Source organism: Eptatretus burgeri, chromosome 2 (assembly GCF_056783735.1).
Source record: "Eptatretus burgeri isolate ZD-2024b chromosome 2, Ebu_testis_v1, whole genome shotgun sequence".
Taxonomy (NCBI): Eukaryota; Metazoa; Chordata; class Myxini; order Myxiniformes; family Myxinidae; genus Eptatretus; species Eptatretus burgeri.
The window spans coordinates 122,970,451-122,996,687 of NC_140962.1; the positions used below are offsets into that span (position 1 = coordinate 122,970,451).

At 42.6% G+C, this 26,237-nt stretch overlaps 1 long non-coding RNA gene across 1 annotated transcript; it reads right to left on the reverse strand.

The window, feature by feature from the left end:
* LOC147032982 (uncharacterized) lies at positions 1–25,626 on the reverse strand. Its single transcript, XR_015052212.1, has 3 exons — positions 25,420–25,626; positions 1,155–1,241; positions 1–1,003 (listed from the first exon to the last, which is right to left on the reverse strand). It is a non-coding gene; the product is annotated as an uncharacterized LOC147032982 (long non-coding RNA).
* Between the last annotated feature and the right edge of the window lie 611 nt (positions 25,627–26,237).

Here is a 26,237-nt window from a genome sequence, read left to right on the forward strand (position 1 = left end):
ACTGATAGATCATTCATGTTGGATACCTACACTCAGATTGGACACTAACCAGGATGCCACTGAGTTTTGGGTGCCACTTTATTTTAGTGATCTGGTATGCCATAATTCCACTTGATTTTTCTGATCCAACATTCTTCCGATATGCCGCACAATTACGGAATTCGATTCCTTTAAAATATGCATTACCTCATCAATTCCGATCATAATGCACTGCCATAAGGGAGATTTACTTTGGAAGGAGTTGAAGGAGTTAATGTGGGAACTTGGAAATGGGAGGGAGATCGAGGCTCGGGGGAACAAACATTCTGCTGCATGTCAGTATACTGTATCTTTCGTGTCATTAAACCCATCTGAATCTAACCGCTGACCTCTCAGACTCAGAGCGGGTGCTCCAAACATATGCCACCGAGTCTGTTTCTTACATAAAACAACTTCAAATGGAAACTTTATGAATCAAAGTCTTTGCTAAGGATCGACAGAATGAATACATGAAAGCAAAGCAAATTTTAGGAAAAGGATTGAATTAAAAAAAAAATACAAATTAAGAACTGCTATAGGAAGGGGGAAGAGCACTAAAAGTTCTTCCACTTTTGCTTAATATATAATAAGCATCTCACATGAAATGAAGCAACAATAGTTTACAGGCTTGTATTGTTCATTTGGTTAGCTCCCGACCCCATCTCTAAACTCGAGCATGTCATTTGTTGAAGTCTAGGCAAAATGTAGATGTGTTTAAAAAAAAAAAAAGGAACAAGACATCAAGGTGTCACCCATCAGTTGTGTTGTGTTGCCCATTGTACGTGCTCACTGTCGATGGTGCTGTGGTCGAAGGATGTGGTGCAGGAGTCTACTGGACTTCGTAGCACTAGCATGAAGCGTGTTCCAACACGTTTCGGTCTTAATTCGATGGTCGATGACTCTTTGCCGTTCATTCTGGAGAGAATGTGCTGTTGAAACGCGGTTCCTTGTCTTGTCTGATGGTACTGAGCCAAGAAAGATGATGCTGACCTCAGAAGGATGACAGGATGAGACAACCACACCTGGTATTAATTCAATAGCTGCTAAGCAAGATTTGTACTCAAGATCCTCGAATCACAAGCTCACAACCCTAACCATGAAGCCAATACCAGGTATACATTTATAAAGTAACTTACACCACATATAGAGTAGATATATAGTCTTGTTGGTACCGGCTGGTGTCGATCTGTGTCGGCGGACAGGGAGAACGATGGATGGCATTCCTGGAAACAGAATGTTGATCAGTGGAAGCTAACTGCAGCAAGAAGCAAGGTGAAGCTGACGTTTCTCACGTTAACCCTTCTTTGGAGCAAAATAGAAAACTAAAAAAAGCAAACTTGTACCAAACGGGCTGCTTCATTGGGTGACCAATTCATAGAGTGCATTGACATTTGTCTTGTGCAGTCATGTACACAGATTTTGTGTGAGGCGTGATTTGCAGGGGAATTTCCAGGATCGCTCAGTTAGGGTTCAGATAATTGTACCATTGCTTGTTGCACACATCCAATTTCATGATTGGGTTTCTTTGGTTTTTGCATACACATGAATAATGCATATTTCTGAGCTGTTAAACCATCGTGTAATTCAAAGTTCAAAAAGAGTTGCTTAATATTTTTTGTGAGGAGTATATAAACATGGACTCTCAGCTTTGCCTTTTATCAAGCACTGAGGGATACATTCCAGCTGCAATTCTGACACATAGTTTTTCTAAATTTGGCTCATTTAATTATCATCCATGATAGAAGTCAATGATGCATTTAATTGTGTTTCCTTTGCTTACAGTTTGTATTTATAGTCACACATAATTTTCTCAGGAGCTGAGACTATGGTGCCATTGATGACTGTAACACGCTTTTGGTTCACAGTTGTCGCAGCATTGAAAAAGAAAACCACTTGGACGTAAGGAAAATGGAATTTAGAGGAAAAAAATAAATAAATAGAGAAACAGATGCACAAATTAAAGTGCACTCTGCGGTAATTGTGAGTCATCAATTTGACATTACTATTTTATAAACTCAAGATGTGTTGTGCAGATGCCAATTGGGCTTCAAAGGGTTAAGAGAAGTGCACCTGCGTCTTTCCTCTAAATGCACAGAAAACCACAGGGAGCATATTAGCCTTTCAAAAGATCCCTTTTCATTTATTTTTTTCCATATAAATTAGCATTCCACTTATGATACAATCATAGTAATTACAATGAACTCAAATCATTTTCCTGGCTGCTTCAACGGCTATTAGTAATTGAAGTTTATTTAAATGTGCTGCTGAAAATTACAAAGCGAAGCGTGTACAGCCTCACTTTCAAATTGGTGTCGTGATTTGGGGAATACTAAAAACTGCACGTTCATTCAAAAAGTAACTGTATTGTTACCATAATCACGGCATCAGAGGCTATAGCTTCACATTATAGCTAAATTGCCTTTATTATGAGGAAGACAAAGTAAGAAATAAGCATGAAATACACACACACACACACACACACACACACACACACACACACACACACACACACACACACACACACACACACACACACACACACACACACACACACACACACACACACACCGAAAACCTGAGCCTTGGCGAGACTCCCTTTTTCCCATATGGGACTGAATTCCGTGGGATCCAGGACTGTGCCAAATTCAATGATGTTGATTCGATCAAAAACCAAGCTGAGGATGGCAGCTTTGGTGGGAAGAAGGCCGCGCGAAGGGCGCACAGAGTTGCGCCAATCGACATGCGTTTGGGGACGCGGCCTGGCACCATGGCCTTGCTTTGCAGCTTGTTGTGTTTTGCAGACTCTATCCTGTCAAGGAAGGATGACACCGAGGAAGGATGAGACCGAGAAGGATGAGACTGGGCATACCCAGGAATACCCTGGAGACCACATGGGAGGTCATGCAGATCTACATCATCACCACTTTGGGGACGGAGGAGGAAATGAAGAACGGAGAAGGGGATGGCTTGGTCTATGAGTCTGCATGGTTTATTGTGGGGGTGAAGATGGATGCTTTCGGACTCGGCAAGGCTCCGTTAAACGGAGCCCAGATATGGAGACGGCTTGGCCATGAGTCGTGGTTCCTTGCTGGGGTGAAGATGGATGCTTCAGGACAGGGGATGGCTCTGTTCAGTCATAGTCCAAAGACTCGCGAGTGGAGATGACAACCGGTGGTAGTAGCATGTACACACGCACACACACGTGCACACGTGATTATCCATGCACACGTGAAATACACACATATTGCTATGTGATCATACATATAGTATACTGCACGCGACATATTACACATATTATACATTACGTATAATGTACACATATAATGTATACATATTATGTATACTGAAATGCAAAAGAAACTTACCACCTTTTAAACCTTCAAATATCAACAATAACACTGCGTGTAGTAAATGTGTGAACAATAGTATCCTCACTGTCAGACAAAACGGTCACGGATGGTCACTTGAACCTTCAATGGTCACTTCATAGCACAGATGTTGAACAGCCGTTTTGACTGTCAGTGATTAGCCAAGGGGTACGGGATGATTTTAATGAGCTGCACGTGATGTCTTGATATTGGCTTTAAAAAGGCCAGTGCAAAATGGGCATTTCAATCAAGATGCCACGATTGTCAAGGGATCAACGGCAGTGTGCCTTGGGCATACTGCAAGGCGGATTGAGCTACCATGAGGTGGCACATCGCCTTGGCTGTTCACACCAGACGATATCGGCCCTGGTGGACAGAGACACTCTCCACAACTCTGCAGATGACAGACCTCGATCAGGGAGGCCAAGAATCACCACTGCAAAGCAGGACAGGCAGATGGTCCGAAGTCAGATGGCTTCAGACATTGAGGACTGAGTGGGACAGAATCCAGCAGCAATCCATCCAAAGACTGGTAGGCAGTATACGCCGACGATGCACTGCCTGTATCCAAAACAATGGTGGCCACACGCTATTGAAAGGGGACTGACATTGCACCCTGTGCTGTTCTGTACTGTAGAACAAACTTATGAGATGGTGTATCTAGGTCAAAAACTTGACATGACATCAATAAAATGCCAATGTTTCAATTAGCAATTGTTGGTTTGTTTTATTAACCTCCGCCATCCTCGAAGATGGATGGAGGTTACTGTTTTCACCCCTTTCTGTTTGTTTGTTTGTTTGTTTGTGAACATTATTACGGAAAAACTCCTCGACGGATTTCGACGAAACTTGGTGGGGGGAGGGGGGTTAGGTATGGTCCAAGGATCATGCCATTAAATTTTGGACTTGGTCCCCCCCCCCCACCAAAAAAAAATTAGAGAATTTTTTTTTGCATTTCTGCATGTCTTAAGTGATTTCCAACCCCCCCCCCCAAAAAAAATAGATAATTTTTTTTTTTGCATTTCTACATGTTTTAAGTGATTTCCAACCCCCCCCCAAAAAAAAACATTTAGAGAAAAAATTTTTTTTTTGCATTTCTAAATGTTTTAAGTGATTTCTAACCCCCCAAATTGTTAGAGAATTTTTTTATTTTACATTTCTACATGTTTTAAGTGATTTCCAACCCCCCCCCCAAGAAAATTGTTACCCCCCCCCAAAAAAGAAAAAAATTGTTTTTGCATTTCTACATGTTTTTGAGTGATTTTCAAGCCCCCCCCCCAAATAATTGTTCGAGAAAAAAAAAATTTTGCAACTTTTTTTTTTCAACAAAATTTCGATTTCCTTTTTTTGCATTTCTGCATGTTTTAAGTGATTTCCAACCCCCCCCAAAAAAAAAAATGTTGGAGAAAAGAACTATAACTGTCAGCACTCTTGACATCATATTTAATGAATAAGATATAAGGTTCACTTGAGTGACCCAGCAGTATTGGCGGCGGACGTTTTGCACTCTCCCAAGTGCTCCCCCTCTAGTTTTGAACTGTTACAATTTTATTACATTTCAAACAAGTGGTAAGTTACTTTTGAGTTTCAGTATACATCCATCCATTGGGACCGTACTCTGTGCAGAGCGTTGGGGCTGCCTAAACGGTCTCCTTGGCTATTAGGCACAATCCTGGACGGGTCACCACTCCGACACAGGATACCAGCAAGCTGGAACTCATTTTGCCGACCTCAGAAGGATGACAGGCAGAGTCAACCACACCTGGAATTAATTCAACAGCTGAGGGGGATTTAAACTCAGGATCCTCGGATCCCAAGCCCACCACCCTAACCATTAAGCCAACACCATGCATACACATAATTCACATGCTGTGTTATACGTACTAGTACGTGCCCGTACGTGCGTGGCCGTACATGCAAAAAAAAAAACAACTTTCAAACCGCTAGCCAGAAACAGCAGCCACACAGGCTGTTTCTTCACTCTCGTGTGCCCGTACGTGCGTGGTTGTACGTGCAAACCCCCCCAAAAAACAAAAAAAACCTTTCAAACCACGAGCCAGAAACAACAACCACACAGGCCATTCCTTCGCTCTCGCGTGCCCGTACGTGCGTGGCCCGGAAGTTCACATATCGCAGATATGATTATTCGCAATTTAGTTTTAATGGCCAATTATTCAATTAGCGCCAACGTATTTTGCCTTTTCGCAATGTCATCGCAAGGAAAAACACAAAGAGAAGAAAAGAGAGTGAAAAAAAAAATCAAACAACCACACAGGCCGTTCCTTCGCTCTCTAAACGACGACTGGATTGGGGCATTGTGTTTATCTATAAATGTGCATAAGAAATCGAGAAATTATTAGAATACATTAAGTCATCACTATCCGGAAGTGCGTACGTTGTAACCCGTAATGGGGAACGCGACTGAGGATCTCTTCCCCAACGGCCACGCCTACACAGCAACGTGTCCTTTCATTGGTTGGTAAATAAATGGCCATAACTTGGGAAGCACTTGTCCGATTAATATCAAACCTTGAAAAGGCACATACTCAGGTCCCCAGCAATATACCTGGCAAGTTTCAATTCAATCAGACCAGTGGTTGTCGAGAAACAGCGGTCACAGACACACACACAGACACACAGAGATTGCTGGAATTATAGATAGATTATAATCTATACACGTATTGATATGTGATGACACACATATTATTCATACTATCGTGTCCAAGTCGATTAACACCAACGCCACTGGACGGATAAGCCGAATTGTCTTTTTACTCCCTTGGATGACGTTCCGAATTAATAGCGGACAACGCACGCATGGGTCATGAGGAGAAACACGAAAACCTTAGCTCTTGTAAAACAACTGGGTTTATTCTTGAACCAAAGAACAGGGGAAGATTGATCTGATGAAAGGAATACGATGGCAGGTTGGGAGGGAGCAATTAAGGGAGTGCAATTAACAAATAATTATATAGAATGCGAAGGAGAGGAATCTAAAGAAACTAAGATGCCTCACTATGGACTCAATAACGGATGGGAAAGAGACAAAACTTGGGGATTCAGCTCTGATGGTAGTCGGGGGGGGGGGGGGGGTTGGATGGATGCGGAGCAGCCACAAGCAGGTGATGAGGAGAGATTAGGTGATGGGCAGGACCACAAACAGGCAGCAGGCAGACAAACAAGCACAGGGTGAAGGCAGGAAAACTGGACGATCTCCTTTAGGCTTTACTGTTCTCCTCAGCATCCTCCTCTCGGTCTCCTTTTTCTCCTCAAACTCATTTTCAGATGTGTTCTCCACCGAGCTCCTCAGTTCTCCGTTCTCCTCAGCAGTCTTTTCTCCCGTTTTACCTCAGAACTTTAAGGTCCTCTCTCTCACACACAAACAACTGCCCAATTAGGCTCCTCCCTCTTCTCCCGTGGCAACAAAAACTCTGACCCTCGGAGGAAATTCATAGCTCCGCTCTTTGTGCTCTTCCACCGTCTCCTGGTGCTCCCAGTAGATGTTTACATAGAGTTTATTCACACAATTCCTCAATCATAATCCCCAACTAATTATTACCATGCACCATCCCCTGTGTGGTGCACATTCATTCAAGATGATCCTTAAGCTGACATGTGCCTACTTACTACTCGAACACGGACTGTGTTACTCTATACATTCCTATCTGCTCTATAGTAATATCTAACCTCTATAGTAATATCTAACCCCCCTTACAAACGGAACACAATTATACACACACACACACACACACACACACACACACACACACACACACACACACACACACACACACACTTCATAAATTCATTCCTCACAATAATTACAATAATTTATTGAACAAGAATTGTTAAAACAATACATCAAATGACACTAATTATACAACACTCCATTTTAATTGCAAATGTTGAAATGGTAGTAAACCTCAATTGAGACCTTTATCAACTTGTAGGTGATTGACAAATTTTCTGACTGCCTGGATTGCTATGCTCCATATATACTATAAGAGAGCCACTGTGTGTGTGTGTGTGTGTGTGTGTGTGTGTGTGTGTGTGTGTGTGTGTGTGTGTGTGTGTGTGTGTGTGTGTGTGTGTGTGTGTGTGTGTGTGTGTGTGTGTGACGATTTTTCTGAGAGAAGGCTGAATGGATCTTCGTCAAACTTTCAGAGGTGCATCAGTGATTGCCATGGAGTGTTTTATGCAAAATAATTTGAAAAACAATTCGATTTTTTGGGGGGATTTTTTATTTATATAATCGCTCTATAGTGCCTAAACCTTTGTAGCTATGTGAAAGGTAATATTAAATAATCCCAATCTTTAGTGGGTGGAGGGAAGTGTTTTAGGCACCTACAAAATTCAAAAAACAAAACAAATTGATTTCTTCAAAATGCGAACAGGATTAGAACATCACGGGGCAACACTAGGTACCCCTGCTCGTTCTTCATAAAATCAAAAACCTCTCCACCGATAACATCTCCAAAGTGTGGGTCAAACACATGTATACTATTGTACTAAAACTCAAGGAACATGTGATTTTATAGACAATGTCTAACAACCTTAGTGAATGACCATTTCATATAATTTATCATTTATGACAATAACATCCTTATGTCTTAATTACAGCGCCAACTCTGACTCTAAAATACACGACTTTCAAAATGATGTAATCCGCCCCAGATGGCTCGCCGTGTATGCGCAGAAACCCCCGAGTAACAAAGTAAACCAGGGCGGATGGGCCGTATTTCATGCCTTCCAGATAAGCATTGTAAAATGAAATGACTAAAAAAACTTTTAAAGAAGCTGAAAGTACTTGTAAGCATACCCATGAGAAAAGGGTGTGCAAATTTGCACAACAAAACTTTCTGATAAACTTTCTGATCAACTTGTCTAAAAAGTTGATATATTGCTGTCCATATTGCAAAAACTCTTGACGATGTGGGCCTATGAAAGAGCGAAGGTTCATACATGGTGCATTCCACGCAAACCTTCGTGCTTCTTAACACCGATGGGAAGGTCATATCTGGGGCTTGTTGATGCACAGGATAAGCTTAGAATGATGTTTGATATTAATCATGTTTGGGAGAGAGGGGGGTGGGGTGAGAGTGGAAGTTTGTATGGGGTGTGAGTGATGTTACAAGTATATATTGTTTTGTTTAGTTCAAAGTAAAAAAAAATTTTTTAAGAAAAATAACTACGTTTTTGCATCTATTGGTGAAAGGAGAAGCATCCGTGTATGTGTGTTTGTGTGCACGTGTGTGTATGTGTGTTTGTGTGCACGTGTGTGTGTGTGTGTGTTTGTGTGCACGTGTGTGTGTGTGTGTGTGTGTGTGTGTGTGTGTGTGTGTGTGTGTGTGTGTGTGTGTGTGTGTGTGTGTGTGTGTGTGTGTGTGTGTGTGTTACAACCACGGCAGCCACTAGCTAATTGCATTATTGTATTAACATGAGATTAATAATAATAGGAACCCAACTCATATGAATAATAATAATAAATTATTAATTATAATAATAGGCTAATAGGAACACAGCTCCAATCATCTACCGATATTTCTCATATATCCTATATTTCCATGAGTCCAATTTGCATTTAGGAACAGAACAATTATAGTTAACCATTTTGAAGCTATTAAATACTGAAAATTCTGTTTAAAAGACGATTTGAATTCCAGATCTTGCGCTAGCCATGGTAGGTTAGAAGTGCCCTACGAGCAAAACCGGATCAGTGTAAACCCACACAGCGCATGTGCAAAATTCCTCATTTAGCATTAAGACATTATTTCGAAAGTGTTGTAATGATCAAAGCATTCCTGCTTGCTCCACAAATCCCATTTTCACAATTTGGATCCTGATTCAAATAACTTGTTAATTTTTGATAGGCTTAACATGGGATTCGCCATCCTTCCTTACGTAGCGCTTGTCTATTTCATTCAGATTTTGTGTTTGTCTTCAAACCTATAAGTGGGATTCTTTCACAGACTGAAGTCTCTGCCAAACGATTTAACTACATGTACCTGACTGATCTACAAATCCTATTTCACCATTTTGAGGTTCCACGATCCCTTTTTTTTTTCCCTGCACACCAATTTACCTCATGAATTGACCGCAATGATGGAAGGTTTTTGTGCAGCCACTCTTCCACAAAATTCCATTCACTGATGCTTGCCTGATATCCCAGTAATTACCCAAACAATTAACTTGTCTAGGTTTGACCAGACATTTGACCCTAACCACTTTTGTCATATAACAGAGGTTTGATGTTTTTTACTTTCAAAAAACAAAGATCTTCGAGTATTTTGGTTGGTTGTGTGCCTTATTCTGTTTGTATGTTTGTGTGTCAATCACTTAAGGTCTCAACTTTAAATCGATCTTCACGAAACTTCACAACCTGGTAGAGTTCGTCATAAGCCAGAAGCCTATTGTTGTTGAGATCAAAAGGTCAAAAAAGATCAACCAACATAGGCCAAAGGTCAACAACTTTGTCAAATTTCTAAAATCATCAAATTTAATCTGATTGACTAGAAATTTGAAGAGGATTTGTATATCAGATCACTGAATTCAACCACCAATTATTTTTGAGGTCCACATCGGCCAAAAGGTCAATATAGGCTGATTTTCTAAAATTGTCAATTTTCATCCGATTGACTTGAAATTTGAAGAGGATTTATATTTAAGGTCACTAAAATCAACGAGGCAATTAATTTTAAGATCAACATAGACCAAAAAGTCAACATAGGCCAAAAAGTCAACATAGGCCAAAAAGTTGAAATAGGCCAAATTTCTAAAATCCATATTTTTTTCCGATTGACTTCAACTTTGAAGAGGATTTGCATATTTGGTCATTGAATCCAATCACCAATTATTTTTATGGATTTCGCAAGTACCATGCTATGCACATCTTTCTTCCTTGTTTGTGTGCAGGATGTCTCTGAAAGTTGTGGATGGATTCGGATGCAATTTTATGGGCAGGTTGGGTGTGTGATGAGGAATAATAATTGTTTCAATTTTGGTGAAGATCTGAATCTGGATCTGGATCCGAGAATTTTTAAGTGATAGGGCTAAAACCATATATAGTACAATGTCTCAAAAGGTTATGGACGGATTAGGCCGAAACTTGGTGGATGAGTTGGTTAGGTGACAAGAATAAGTGAATTAAATTTTAGTTGAGGTCCGAATACAAATGTAGCCCATCATTGGGGATAAAAAACATAAACTACTCAGCTTGGTGAAGGTATGGGCTCCACCGAGTACCCTTCTAGTTTGGGTTGTTATTGTCTGTCATCTTCCAATTCATTATTACTACATATACGGTGGACTTGGAGATTATTAGGATAGTTGAAATCCTCCAAAGAGTTTCTCACTCTCTGAGAGATAATTTTCATTCCTCAATGCAACTCCTCAAGTTAGCCAATGCATTTGAGAAATGACGCTCCGAAACTGTGCAATGATACCATTCGTTTTGTATTTTAAGTGTCGGCTGAATATATTCCCAGTTATAAAAATATGGAAGTATGAGCAATTCTCAAAACAGAAAAGGGATGTCTCATTAATTTTAAGAGTATAGTGTAAGTAAACATAATGTTTCAAGTGGAAGAGCTGCCAATTGTTGTGGATCATTGTTAACAATTTGAAAATGTTATATTTAATGTCTGGTGAATTTAATAGGACCCATTTACCCTATTATTTTTCACATTGCACTGAACTGAAAATGCAAATTGTTCATGTGATGTGACATGTGATGTTGGAAATTATAAAGCTGTCGAAGTTGCACGATTGTACAAAATTCTGTACAAAAGAAGTAAAGTAAAATTCTGCAGGATTCAAAATAACTTGGGTAGAGGGTAACTATGAAACATGCGCCACAGCAAATAAAATAAAGTAAAATAACAAAATAGTGAACATTCTGATCCTCCATATTGATTACAAGGTCATCCTAAAAGAACTGTCACCCTCCTTGTAACTTTTAAGCCATCATGTACGAATACATATTGAACCAGAATCCAATTAAAATTTGGCTTGCAAGTTCCATAATCCTGTGGTGTCGTTGTGCTACTGCGACCGTTTCCTTACACATAAGAGAAGGAATTTGGAATTTGGTGATTGTACGAGTGATAAAATCGCCGACTCATTCACAAACTGTGAATATGTTCACCATGAGATATTTAGCATTCACTAACTAATGCTCGCAGATGGGTACCCACCTAAATGTCCATGCGAGGGATGACACACTTATTCATGAATGCCCTGCCGACAAAGAACCACTCAGACAGTGTTTTTTTGAGTTGGATCGATAATCAAACCCAGACAAGACAGCTCAAAGGCAAATGTACTCCCATTACACCATAACAATGGATACTTTTTCAGTAAAAAGTCTCGGTGATTGTAAAATTATATAAACGACCAACGTACAACTAGAGGAAGAAATCCATGAGTGAAATCCCGTTCTCATTACGATTACTTCACATTACTACACCACTACGATTACTACAACAAATACTACTCCTACCACTACTACTACCCATTCTCATTACTGTACTGTATTTGTACTACTACGACTACTACAACTACCTCTACTTCTTTAATGACCCAAATTATTCCCACTTTTCTTGTGGGGTCGACAAGAAACGTTACAAGCACAAGTCTTTCATAAATTGGCTTGCCAACAACCTTCACTTTCATCTGAAAGAGTCAGAAATTTGGTATTTAGCCAGTGTGCTGGCAATAACACCTCATATTTGCAAAAGACACCATGGGATCATTTTAACGTTCACCAACAACCAGTGCTGGCAGATGAGTCCTCCAGCTTAACGTCCTTCCGATGCATGGGCCACAAAGTGATGCCTCGACCTCTATGGGTAACAACACGGTGAGAGTTTATAGTTGTAACTTGGAATGAGAGACAAAACAAGGCCAGAGAGCTCAGAAATGATTGCGCATACTTCCAAGAGTCAAAGAAATCCTGTCATCATGCAAAATTTAAGTTGGTCTCATTATTTGGTGATTTCTGATAAATATCAAGTTACTCAGACTATTTGTTAGGTTATTTCTCCGAAATAAGCTCAAAGAATGGGTCCTCAGTGTCTGCCCATCGGTCCATACATACATATTATGTACTCCGTATATCCGTTAACATTTGAATAAAACATCTTTTCCTCACAAACTACCTGACCGATATGGACCAAATTTGGTACAATGCATCAAGACTGCAAGGTCTCATGGTGTTGCACTTCCCATCCAGATGTACCCCCTATAAAGAGGGTGAAAGGGGGATTTTGCCCCAAATATTGGTATTTAGTTCAAAAAAACTTATCAGAAACAGACAACCGGATCCAGACCAAAGTGGGTATGCGGCATCATGGCCATGCCCTAACTCGAAGTTGTGCTCCCCATGGCCGTATCTCCCCTGGAAATGGGACCACAACCTCCCTCCACGAATCCGTCATAGTCACGAAAACACATTTTCCTTACAAACTGCATGACCGATATGGACCAAATTTGGTACGATACATCAGAACAGTAAGGTCTCATGGGGTTGTGTTCCCCATCCAGATTCGCCCAAAAAGAAGCTCAAAAGGCAAGTTACACCTCAAATTCAGGTAATTTATTAAAAGGTTGACCCAGAAACCAACAGCCAGAAGCAGACCAAACTCTTCATGAAACATAAGGACAATGCCGTTAACTTAAGTTGTGCTCCCCATGACCATACCACTTCAGGAAGGAGGGGTGGGGGGCATGACCCCTTCCCATCACCCCTCATTTTTTCCCTCACCTATTGGGGAAATAACCATCAGTCATTCACGGAACTATGTATTTTGTTTTCGGAAACAAAATAATGTTATTCCATACCGAGTATGTGGCTGTGGCAGAAATATCCCGTGAAGAAGAGATACAAACTTGTTAAATTCATTGTGATGCAAAAGAAAAATGCACTTACAATCACATTAAAAACAAAACGAGGCTGATGAAAGAACAAAGTGAAAGAAATAAAAAAGGCAATACAAAGACGACGATGCAGTGGGACACGGTTGGACACAAGCAATGACATCTATAAATATAAAGTTGAAAGTGTGTCTGTGTGTCTGTTTGTGTGTTTCTCTGTGACCTATGCACGCAAAAAGTACTGGACTGATCCTCACCAAACTTCACATGCTGACAGAACATGTACCCGAAGTGTCCCGATGTAAAAGAATTGTACTTCCGTCTTCCGAATTATGACGTCATCACCTGATTTCATAACGTTAATTTTTCAAGTTCAGCCGATTGACATGGGGCAAACGCCATATACAATATATCTAACATATGATTTTAAGTTTTTGTTTGTCTGTTTGTTTGTTTGTCTGCACGCGCTAATCTCTTGAAAGGTGAAAGATAGGAGCTAACCACTGAAACAAAAAGTGTCAGGATGGGCCCCAGGAAGGTTATAGGCTATGTGGCAAGGCCCCTCGGCTGGGGGGGGGGGGAGGGGGTGCATTTCCCCTCACCAACCCCCTTAGCCTATGACTGCGATGGCTCAATAGGGAACTGATACTGTGCTCGCATCAGACATATGTATAGAAGATTAAATTCATTCAAAAAGAACCCGGGCAGCGCCGGGTGCATTCACGTAGGAATAAATAAGAAAAAGAAGAGAGAGAGGGAGAGACACAGAGCGAGAGAGAGAGAGAGAGAGAGAGAGAGAGAGATAGAGAGAGAGAGAGAGAGAGAGAGAGAGAGAGAGAGAGAGAGAGAGAGAGAGAGAGAGAGAGAGAGAGAGAGAGAGAGAGAGAGAGAGAGAGAGAGAGAGAGAGAGAGAGAGAGAGAGAGAGAGAGAGAGAGAGAGAGAGAGACAGGGGGTGGGGGTGGAGAGAAAGAGAGAGAGAGAGGAGTGGAGGGGAAGAGAGGGGTGAGGAGGAGAGGGACAGAGGGAAGGTGAGAGAGAGAGAGAGAGGGAGAGAGATGGAGAGAGAAAGAGAGAGAGAGGGGGAGAGAGGGGAGAGAGGAAGAGAGGGGGAGAGGGGGAGAAAGAGAGACGGGTAGAGAAAGAAAGAGAGAGGAGGTGGGGGGGGGGAGAGAGAGAGGAGGTGGGGGGGAGAGAGAGGGAGAGAGAGGTGGGGGTGGACTTTTGTATGCTTTTAATATAAAAGTATCAAAACACACCAGAAAAAGCACACTCCATAAAAACAAATCCAAACGATTTTACAGCAAAATAAATTTAACAAAAGCAATACAAACAAGGGTGTCTGTTCATGTCAAAACCACCACAGAATATTACATATATGCAAAAAGTAAGTGTAAGTACTTTACACTTTTACAAACTGATTCCATCACGAAAAGAAACTCAAAACCTCATCAGTGTACCACTGATCACCCACAATATCAAGGCTCAAAAGATAAGCCTGCTCCATTTTTACTCGTGCCGAAACCATACCTTTAAAGCACAAAAGCACATTTGCATTTTCCCCCTTCAATTTCACTTTCCTGGTTTTATAAATTGCCAGTTTAGCAATGCCCAACAGAAAAAGACAAAAACGAGAGGACTGGTTTACTTTTATAATTCCCCCCAATTCCATAAATAAAGACTGGAAAGGAAAAAACAAAATTAAATTTATAGAAAAGCTGTTGAAGGAAGAGAAAGAGGGGTACCAATCTCTTACATTCAATGAAAACGTGGGCAACATTTTCAATCAAATCACAAAAAGGACAAGAAATTGGAACAGAAATTTTACTTCCGGTTCCGGTTTTGGAGCGGTGAGAGGTCTCCTTCGGGGCTCCCTGCTGACGTTCTCAAAGTTAAGTTTCCGGTTGTTATTTGTCCCGTTTTAACTGTTTAATTTTCTCACCTACATGTTACTGTGTGTTCCTAGTTCGGTTTTGTTTCAAAAATCGTGCTATTTTGTGAGTATTTTTATCGACGTTCTTACCTGGTGTTTGAGGCCTAGGCCTAGGCTTGAGGCCTACCGGTTCCACTCGGTGTTTGATCGTTTTTTTGTTTGTTTTTTCTCCCCATTACCTTCAATTTCTATCCTCCCCATTACCTTCAATTTTCATCCTCCCCACTTTCCAAACATTCCCCATTCTCCCAACTAATCTCTTTCTTATCTCAAAAAAAAAAAATACATATATATATATATATATATATACATATATACATATACATATACCCAACAACAACAACAACACGCTCACCTTCTCCCGATTCTGCTTCTTCTTCTTCCTCTTAACTTCCTCCTCATCTTCTTCCTCGATTTTTTTTTTTACACTTCCATGACCTAATCTGTTCAACTCTCTCATACATTAATATTAACAACAAAAACGATCTTGTAATGCTTCATCTTCCTCTCTCACACGTGTGGTACTCTTTACTGTTTCACAATGCACTACTCTTCTGCTATTTCAACAGACTGCTCTCATTTTGACTTCTCCTTCATTCCTTGCCTAAAAAATCCAACTATTACAGCACTTCTTCTCTCCATTCTCTGAATTCGCCTTCATTGCATCCATCAAGAATTGTGTTAAATCGCATCTCTGACCTAAAACTTTTAAAAACCAGTTTGCCATGGATGCTCGCTTTCCATCAACCATTCTTTTTTTCCAACTTCAGTGCCAACTCACCCCCTTCACCCCTTACTCTCACTCTCAAAGCAACCATCCCACTCTTCTCCCTCCAAGCCTCCCTCTCACCTCTCTCAAAAATTCCCCCTCACCTTTCTCCCACCTTTCATCCCCCCCACTCTTGCTTCTCTAACTTGCCCCCCCCTCTCATCCACCAACCTGCCTCCCTCCACTGCCCTCTCACCTCCATCTCTTCACTCCACCTCCTCAAATCTTCAACTGCCTTCTTCCTTGCCTCTTGTCCCCCTCTCCCCCCAGCACCACAGAGCCTTTTCTCCTCCTCATTCAGCCCCTCCCCTCGCTATTCTGCAATACCCCACACTCTTTTAGCAACCCTCCTTACCTCCCCCCTCGCCCTTGTCCTACCCACCCCTCCCCCACCCCCTGCACCCAAAGCCTCCTCCCCTACCTCTTCATTAAAAGTGTGGACCTCAAATATCTGGGGCCTTCGCTCAAACCTTTCAGATCTTTCCATCCAGGTTGCCACTGACAAACCAGACATTATCTGCCGAACAGAAACTTTCCTCTCCCAAGACGTGTCTGACTCCCAAGTATCTCTCCCTGGTTACTCCCTCTTACGGTATGACAGACATGAGCCTCGTCCTGGTGGAGGTGTTGCTCTCTTCATCAAAGATTCTATTCCTCACTCTCCATGCACTGCTCTCACTCCCCCACACCCCCAGGAATACCTCTGGCTTCCGCTTCTCCTCCACTCCCACCTCATGTTTATATGTGTACTGTACCGTCCACCGGACAGTGATGACTCCATCTACACCTCACTATCCGAAAACATGGACCATCTTCTATCTTCTCATCCAAACTCTCTCTTCCTCTTATGTGGTGACTTCAATTGTCATCACGCCAGTTGGCTAGGTGTGTGTACCTCTCTCACCTGCCATGGCACCTCAGCAAAAGCTTTCTGCGACTCAATCGGTCAACTTCCCGACCCGGATCTCAACCAATGGTACTCCATCTCTTCTGGATCTGATTTTGACAAATTTCCCTGACAATATCTGCTGCTCTTCCTTCGCTCCAATTGGTTCTTCTGACCACGTCCTTGTTAAAGTGGACATCTCTCTGGCTGTTATCAGAGAACCACCTCACCGCCGTCGAGTCTGGCATTTCACTCAAGCCGACTAGCAGGGTCTCCGAGCAGCCATCAAACTTACAGACTGGTCTCCTATCACTACTTTCTCAAACATCAACTCATCCTGGGAATTCTTTCAAAGAAACTTGCTCTCCCTCATGAACAGATTTATCCCCTCTCGTGTTCAGTTGTCTTATGCTTCCTCCCGCCCTTGGTTTACTGAAGCTTGTGGCGAGGCAGTTGTCCTGAAACAACTTGCCTTTGCCTCATGGAAAGCAAACCCAACTGAGGGAAATCTCAGTTCTTTCCACAAAGCTCGGAACAAGTGTGTATCTACCCTCAGGAGAGCCAGAAAACAACATCTTTCTCATCTCAAGTCGGAACTCTCAAACCTCTCTCCCTCCTCAAAATCCTGGTGGCGTTTAATCAAATCTGTTTCTGGTGTATGTTCCCCCTCCATCCCCTCCCTTACCTCAAATAGCCGCACTGCTGATTCCACACGTGATAAAGCTGAATGTCTAAACTCGGTGTTTGCAGCTAAATCTTGTGTCCTAAACCCATCTCTATCTCTACCCACTTTACCCACTCGCACCCAACTGTCCCTGGACTCTGTATCCTTTTCTCCTGACAAGGTGGAGAGCTTGCTTTCAAACCTCGAGTCAGATTCTGCAACCGGTCCAGACGGCATCAGCCCACGTGTCCTCAAAGCCTGCTCTTCTGCTCTTGCTCACCCTCTCTCTGTTCTATTCACCCTCTCATTTGCCTCAGGTCATCTGCCATCTGCTTGGAAATCTGCTAACATCACTGCCCTGCATAAAAAGGTGCAAAACAGATCCTTGTAACTACAGACCAATCAGCCTTCTCCCAATCATCAGCAAGGTGATGGAATCCATCATCGCTTCAGACATGAAATCCTTCCTCTTCTCCAATGGCTTGATTTCCAATCATCAATTTGGTTTCAGACCAGGTCACTCTACCCTGGATATGCTGCTTCTGCTCTCCCATCAATGGATGGAGGTCCTCAATGCCAGACAGGAAATCCGAGCCGTATCCCTGGACATATCACGTGCTTTTGACACAGTCTGGCACCCTGCCCTACTCACCAAACTCTCTTCCCATGGTATTCAAGTCCATCTCCACTCATGGCTCGCAGACTTCCTCTCCTGTCACAGTCAATGTGTGGCCCTAAATGGAGTTCTTTCATCCCCTCTTCCTGTGCAGGCTGGAGTTCCTCAAGGTAGCATTCTGGGCCCTGTTCTTTTTCTGGTTTTCATCAATGATCTCTCCGACTCTCTGGAAAATCCTCTATTTCTCTTTGCCGACGACTCCACCCTCTGCCGTACCATCTGTCATCCCTCAGACCGGCAAGCAGCAGCTTCTTCACTCACTGCAGATCTGGATAAAATCACAAACTGGTCCAACACGTGGAATATGTCTTTCAATCCAGACAAATCTCACACTCTCACTATGTCTCTTCGAAAGGACCGTTTACAAACCCCCCCCCCCCATCCACTTTCTCAACAATCCTCTGGAAGAAGTCTTTTCTTTCAAGCTTCTGGGTCTCACTATCTGCCATGACCTTTCCTGAGAAAGTCACATTTCCAACCTCGCCTCAAAAGCCAGTCGCCGACTGGGAATCCTCTGTCGTGCAAAGTCCTTCCTCGGCCCTCTTGAGCTCCTGACCACTTACAAAGCTTTTGTCCGTAGCCTGATGGAGTACTGCTCTCCCCTCTGGGCTGGTGCTCCTGCCTCCCACCATTCTCGGCTTCACGCTGTCGAAACCAGGGCATTTAAGATCATCGGCATCTCCCCCAATGAAGCTGAGTCTTTGGGCCTCTCACTCAATCACCGCAGGTTGGTCGGTGGTCTTTCTGTCTTCTACCGACTCCTCTCCAGCCTTGCCCCCCCTGCTCTCTCTGCGATTTGTCCCCACCACATTTCCACAGCACGCTCAAGGTCCGCCAACAACCCCCTTCTGGTAAAACTACCAAAATCACGAATCACTGCCCATCTTCACTCTTTCATTCCTCTTTTTTCCCGCCTTTGGAATAAACTTCCTCACTCTATTCTTTCCCATTCTTCCCTCCAGGCTTTCAAAACAGCTGTTCACCACCACCTCTTATCTTCCCCCATCCAAATCCTCGATCTTTTCTACCCCCGATAATCCACCCAAGCCCACTTCCTTCAATTCTCCTGCTTTCCTTCCTGAAAGTCCCTGTAATGTCCATCTTCTCTTCGCCATGTTCCCCGTCCCATCCCCATCCCTCTCCCTTCCACAGTTCACCTAATGTGTCTGTTCCCCACTGTTTTGTCCCTTCCACTCCCGCCCCTATTGTCTCATGCCTCGTTGCTGTGAATTGTGTGTTAGCTCTCATACGAGCCTCGACCAAGGTATACAAAAAAAAAAAGAATTAAACTTATGGAGTCATGCCTGTGTGACCAGGGCTTGATGTGCTAGTCTCCAATTCAGGTCTCCAGTTCACCCAAGAGTTGGAGAACTACACATTTTGTTCCACACTGGAGTTAAAAAAGCTCCAGCAGGTAAGGTCTCATTCCACCGATTTTTCAACAGTTTTGTAAAACCAGGTATACATGCTTCCAGACATATGTTGTAGATAGCTGTTTTCCCCATGATGTGAAACACACCAATTTCCTCTAAGTTTGAGGAGAACACACCCTCTTGTTTTTTTGAGGCAATTTGAAGTTCAGGGAAATAGAGACGTGAGTCTACCACTTCATCCACCCCAGTCCACACGATGTTTAGTCGATGAAAGGTTTGAATTACTGCTTTCAAGACATTTTCCACAATACGAGCAGAACGAACACCAGTTTTTGATGAAAGTGAGCTCACAGGTAGCCAGGCATTCGAGGATGGCTGCAACAAGTCTCGCACTCTGTTTATTTCAACACTGGTGAAACAATGAATAAATGACCTGGAGGTTGAAATTCCAGAGAATAAAGGATTCCGAACTAATGGCTCATGTACAAACTTTTGGGCATCGTATGATACCTCCAAACGTTGCACTCCGAGGACTTGCCAAGCATTCAAAAGGCTCTGATGAAAACTGGGGAGCTGAAACATGTCAACGTGTTAGAGGTCGATAAGGAAAAGTTCACGGTCATATTTCAGACCTTCCACTTTCTGCAAACAGGCGGTTGTGAGAGGTCGCCAAGAACACACTCACTGTACAGTAAGCGCTTGATTGTGGAAATCCGGAATACCATTATCCGACTTGGGATATGCATCAGATTTTGACCACCCGCATTTCGGGGTCTGCAGACCACGTCTGGGCCCAGCCAATGGTGGCCACCCCAGAAAAAAATCAGTCAGAACCCTCTGAACGCCTGTGATCAAGTATCTCGGAGGTTCAAGTGGGATAACTCTATGCCAAATAAATGGAACCACCAGGTTGTTTATGATTGACACCCGTGTCTTAATCGAGAGAAGGAGGTACAATCTTCTCCACCTTGCCAGTTTCAATTTCATTTTTTCCAGGAAATTCTCCCAATTTTTTTGTTTATACGCTTCAATTCCTAGAAATAAACCTAAATATTAAAACCCCTCACTACTCCACTGTATTCCTCCTGGTAAAACAGGCAGCGACGAGGAAGGCGATCTGGGGCCCACCTAAAAAGCTACACTTTTTTCCAATTTACCCTTGCAGTAGAAGCAAGCTCAAACTGGGTAAGGCAACAAGAGACCTCAGAAACATATTTTTGATTTGCAATAGCAACACAAATATCATCAGCATAAGCTGAAACAACGACTTTGGAGTTTTGTGAAAGAGAGACTCCTAACACTGAGTTCTGAAGTAAAACTAATAAAGGTTCAACGGATAGATTGTAGAGCATGCCTGATAGCGCACAGCCCTGACGGATGCCTCACTGAAAGGGGAAGGGGTAACAAAGACTATTATTAACCTTCAGCAGACAAGATGCATTTTTGTACAATAATTTAACATAAGCAATAAATTTTTCCCCAAACCCTGTTCTCCTTAATACATCAAACAAAAAAGAATGGTTAACACTGTCAAAAGCTTTTTCTTGACCTAAAAGTAATAAACCAAAACCAGGAGATGTAGTTCGACCGAGACTGATCAAGTCTCTCACCAAAAAAATACTATCGTATATGGAACGTTCTGGAACACAGAACTGAAAGATTCAATCATCTGAATGATTGATCAGTGCCAATCAAGAAGGAGATGACTTCCTTTAGACGGGTTGCAAGTGCTTTTGACTATATTTTATAGCCCGTGTTGAGAAGTGACACAGGCCGCCAATTTGCGGTCTCATGCAGGTTTCCTTTCTTCGGAAGGAGACACAAAACTGCCCTCCGGCAGCTCAATGGCAATTCACCTTGTTCAACACTCTCCTGAAAGACCTCAATAAGAGTAGGGCCTAGAATGTCACAGAAAACCTTATAAAATTCAGCCGGAAGGCCGTCTCGTCCAGGGGCTTTCCCATCCTTGCTATCCTTGAGAGCAGCAGTAAGTTCTACAAGAGAAATGCCAGGCTCAAGCAATTGTTGTTGGTCTTCAGACAGAGAAGGGAGCTATTCAAGCATCACATTCCTGTTCTCCTCATTCACAGCTCTTTTTGCGAAGAGTTTAGAAAAATAGTCTTGTAGTTCATGCTTGATATCACTCTGGGAGGTCAACAAATCACCACCAGAAGAGCGCAAAGCATGGATTTGTTGAGAGGTCTTGACCATTTTTTTCAAAATTGAAGAATCCTTTGTTTGGTGTGTCAAGTTGGATTTTTTTGTTCCGCAGTCGGACGAAAGCACCGGCCGCCCGCTCTTTCACCATTTCAGCCAGAAGGGTCCTTTTCTCCGACAACTGCTGGACATTCACGCTAGACAATCCAGCTTTCTGCTCACAGAGAAGTATATCGTTTTTTAAAGCAGATATCACACTAAAAGCGTTGTATGTGCTGGAAGAGCAGTATTATTGGCAAAAACATTTGATTTGGGACTTTGTGCAGTCCCACCATTGTCTTAAGTTCAAATATGAACCCTTTTGTGACTCGCATTTTCCCAAACCATTTTAAAAGGTTCTATAAAATGTGCACTTTGTAAAAGTTTCAAATTAAAAGTCCAATATGCCCTTCCACAGACATGATGAGGAAAGCCACACACCATAACAATCATGTGATGATCGGAAAAACCAGACGGCCTTATATAAGAGTTCTTAACAATGTTTACCATTTCATGATTAACATAAAATCTGTCGAGGCGAGCCATCGTCAAAACATTTATTGATGCACAAACCCATGTATACTGACGGATATTACGGTTTTGTACCTGCCACACATCCACCAATTTAAACTTTTTGACTAGCTGTGCCAAAGGCCATGCACTGGGTGGATGAGGCTCACAAGTGTTCCGATCAAGTTGTGGGTTGAGGGTGCAGTTGTAGTCACCCCCCAGACACAACAACATGGTTAAGTCAATGGTGCTTCCAAACTCTGCCAACTTGTACAGCAAGGCACCTCTTTCAGAGTTAGCACTAGGACAGTAAACATTTGTCATGTAAATCTTTAGGTTACTACTGACAAATTGCACAGACAGTAAGTAAACTTTGCAAATTTCCTTACAAGTTATCTCCAAAGGCTGGAGTCGAGGATACAACACTATTGCCACACCAGTCTTGGCCTCAACAAGCGCACTCGAGAAAAAAAAGACAACCTTTAAAGATTTTACACCACTCATTCTCAGTAGACTGATTTGCATGCGTCTCCTGTCGCATTAACACATCATTTTTTTCCATTTTTGAAGAGCTGAAATACCTGGAGGCGACGCACACAACTGCGGCCTCCATTGAAGTTCAGAGATGCTACTTTTATCTCCATTCTGTTAGTTAAGGCCTGGTCACACCTTGACGTTTTAGCCAGCGATGGCAACGTATTAAAATGTATGTAAAACGCTGGCTGACGTTGAACTTTTGATGTTTTTTTTTAAGATTCGGACGTATTCATAACGAGTTGGTCGTATGCATAACATATTAGTAATGGACACAGAACGTTTCGTTGTGTTATAGATAACTTATACCAACGAATGCTGAACCTGTTGTTGGCCTACACAACCGATGTCCAACGATAGTCTAACTTAGGCATAGCGCGTTGCACGCATCGCCGACGATGTCGTGACGTAGCCTATTAAAAGGCTGACGCACAACGATTCGAATCATAACTGCCGTCGAAATGGAAGTGTCAACATCGCGGTCACACCTTGGCGATCTTGCCAGCATATGCTGACCTAAGAAAAATGTGTCTAAAACGTTGGGGCACGTCAAATACGGTATGAGTAAGTTTGGTATACGTGAGTAGAACGCTAAAGCACGCTATCATACGTCGTAGTAAGTAGAGTACGTCAAGAAATTTTAAACATGTTCAAAATTTTACGACGTACTCGGCGTATGACACACGTTCCGCATGCGATGGGGATAAGTTTTACACACGATATGTGGACGCTTACACACGTCCACAAAGGCTACTTATAAGCTACTCATAAGTCGAAACACGTCGCGGTAATGTCGTTTTTACGCGAAACTTATTTCTAACTTATGTTTGACGTGCTTTGAACCAATTCTTTACGTAGTCCCAACACACATCGACGTATGTAGACGTATTCCAATGACGTCTTCCGGTCGACAAAAAAAAAAAAAAAATGAACGTGTTTCTAGCTTACAACTGCCATATAAAGACGTGTTCCCAGCGGTTTTGGGAATTGGTATATAAAAATGCTGCTCATAAAAGGGGAACCCAACAGTGTTTTCGAGTTCCTTTTTGAGTCGATGTCCATGTCAGCAGTAACAGTATCAGTATTAGTATTAGTATTAGTATTAGTATTAGTAGTAGTTTATTCATGTTGGCAGTAGTAGGTGAGTGTGAGGGGGAGGGTGTGGGTTATGATGGATCGTCCTTGCGTCCGCGTGTCCACGGGTAGGTTCATCGGCTGCCACTCAACGATTTAAATGGCTGCATCTCCACTATTGAAAGTAGACGCTTGCGCTCAACAATTGGATTTTTTTACACTCAACGACTTTTAAACGGTACCACTCAGCTAGTTTCATTGTTTACAATGAACGATTTAAATTGATGTCACTCGCCTTTGTTTTTTGACGATGGGGTTTGGAAATTTGAAGCGTTTCTTCTGAACGTGTTAAAACGCTCAAACTCGACTATTTTAAATAGACGCTGCCGATGGACAATTGGAATCATAGCCAAGCTAGACATCGAAGTGTGAACATCCTCGTCATGCCGAAGAAAAGTTTGAAGAATGCTGCAAATAAGTGTCCTGGCCGTGGCCGTGGACGCTGACGCAAGGACGATCCATTATACCGACGTCTTTCAGCCTATGAGTAACTTAAAAGTAACGTCTGTCGATGTGTGGCAACGATCGCGTAACGTGCCAACAACACGTTAATCATAGGTTAGAAATAAGTTTCGGGTACGCTAAACATTACCTCGGCATGTCTCAACTTATGATTAACTTACAAGTAGCTTGTGTTGACGTCTGTCAACGATCGCAGACCGTGCATACAACTTGTGGCCAGCGTAGCGGAACGTGTGAGTCATACGCCGGCATACGTCATGAAATTTCAAGCATGAAAAAATTTGAGGACAACCAAAAAGTACAACGTTTAAAGCCAGCGTACAACGACGAATGGCAGTGTTTTTCAGCGTGCTCTCAATGTTATCAAAACTTACCCATAACGTATTCAACGTGTGCCAGCGTTTTAGAAAAAAAATTCAAAAATCGGCATACGTTGGCTAAAACGTCAAGGTGTGACCGGGCCTTTATTCTTGAAGCTCTTTACCAGCCCGAGTAACACATTTCCTTAACCTTTGGAATTGAGGATCTGACATGTTAACCTGATAAGGTTCACGAATCATACTCCTTGCAGTTTTAATGAAATCGTGTAAATTCGGGAAGTAATCTTTGATTTTTACGTATCTTTTCCTGAACGTATCATCCAGGAATTTAATCACATTTTCTTGAGACACTAACGTTGTGTCGTTTCTCCCTTCATCCTCTTGAGAGCTTAAAGCACGAAAATGTGGGGTAGAAGAAGTTTCATCTGAATCAAGTGCTTCATCTAACCTCTCCTATTACTTGTGGAACATTTACTTTTGGCTAAACAGAAAGTTCTGCTTTGCTTACGGACCCCTCCGAATTTGCCTTGTCCATGTCCTTCCCCTCTACAACCCTTACATCATCATCTGTGAGAGAGGGGTTGACATTTATCTCACAGGGATTTTCCCCTTTATCTATTTCTCCATCATTGTCAGACATAGCTGTTAACTCGTCTGAACAAGTTTGGCGAACAGGACAAACGCTTAAAACATCCTGAGATACCTCACCGTTGTCTGTGTCCCGCTCGGAGTCGGCCAGTGGAGCAAGCGAAGTTTCCACATCCGCACACGACTCCGGGACCACCAAGGGGTTTCCAATGTCAGTCGTCCCTCAGAGATCCACCGAGCCTGACACGATCTGGACCTTATTCTGCTCCTTCGCATCAAAGGCATCAACATTTGACCGTTTTTGGCCTTTTTCCTGGTATCCGCAACGGACACCTCCATATCGTCTACACTGTCCTGTACAGTGGATGGTAAAGGAGAGGAAGCAACCACTTTCACTTCCTCGTTTAGTGGGGTGGATTAATTACGTCACGATTAGACACCCTCTCTCTAGCTCCGGTCGGGGTGGACGAGTGCAATTCGTCAAACACCTCAGCCGGGGGGGGGGGGGCTAGGCTCCCGATTCACCTTCTCTCCATTAGTTTGTGGTTCCTCACCGAACCTTCACTTTGTTGCGGTGTAACCGCATTGCGACAAACACTCTTCACGTGCCCCTAAGCTCCACACCCAAAACACGTCATAACCTCTGAGGAGGAAACCATTTTTTATTTTTCAAACCGGTCGATTTTTACACTGAGTACAACATTCTCCATTTTGCCATCTTGGACTTGTAAATTGCAAACTTAGTTGTGCCAATTATAAAACTTCCTAAAACGACTTTCTTAAAGGAAGAGGGACCAGTTGGGCAAAAGATAAAAACATTGTGATGAAATGGAAAATTTAATCACAATGATTTTGTGATTCCGTCTCCGTCTCCGTCTCCGTCTCCGTCTCCGTCTCCGTCTCCGTCTCCGTCTCCGTCTCCCTCCACTCTATCCCAT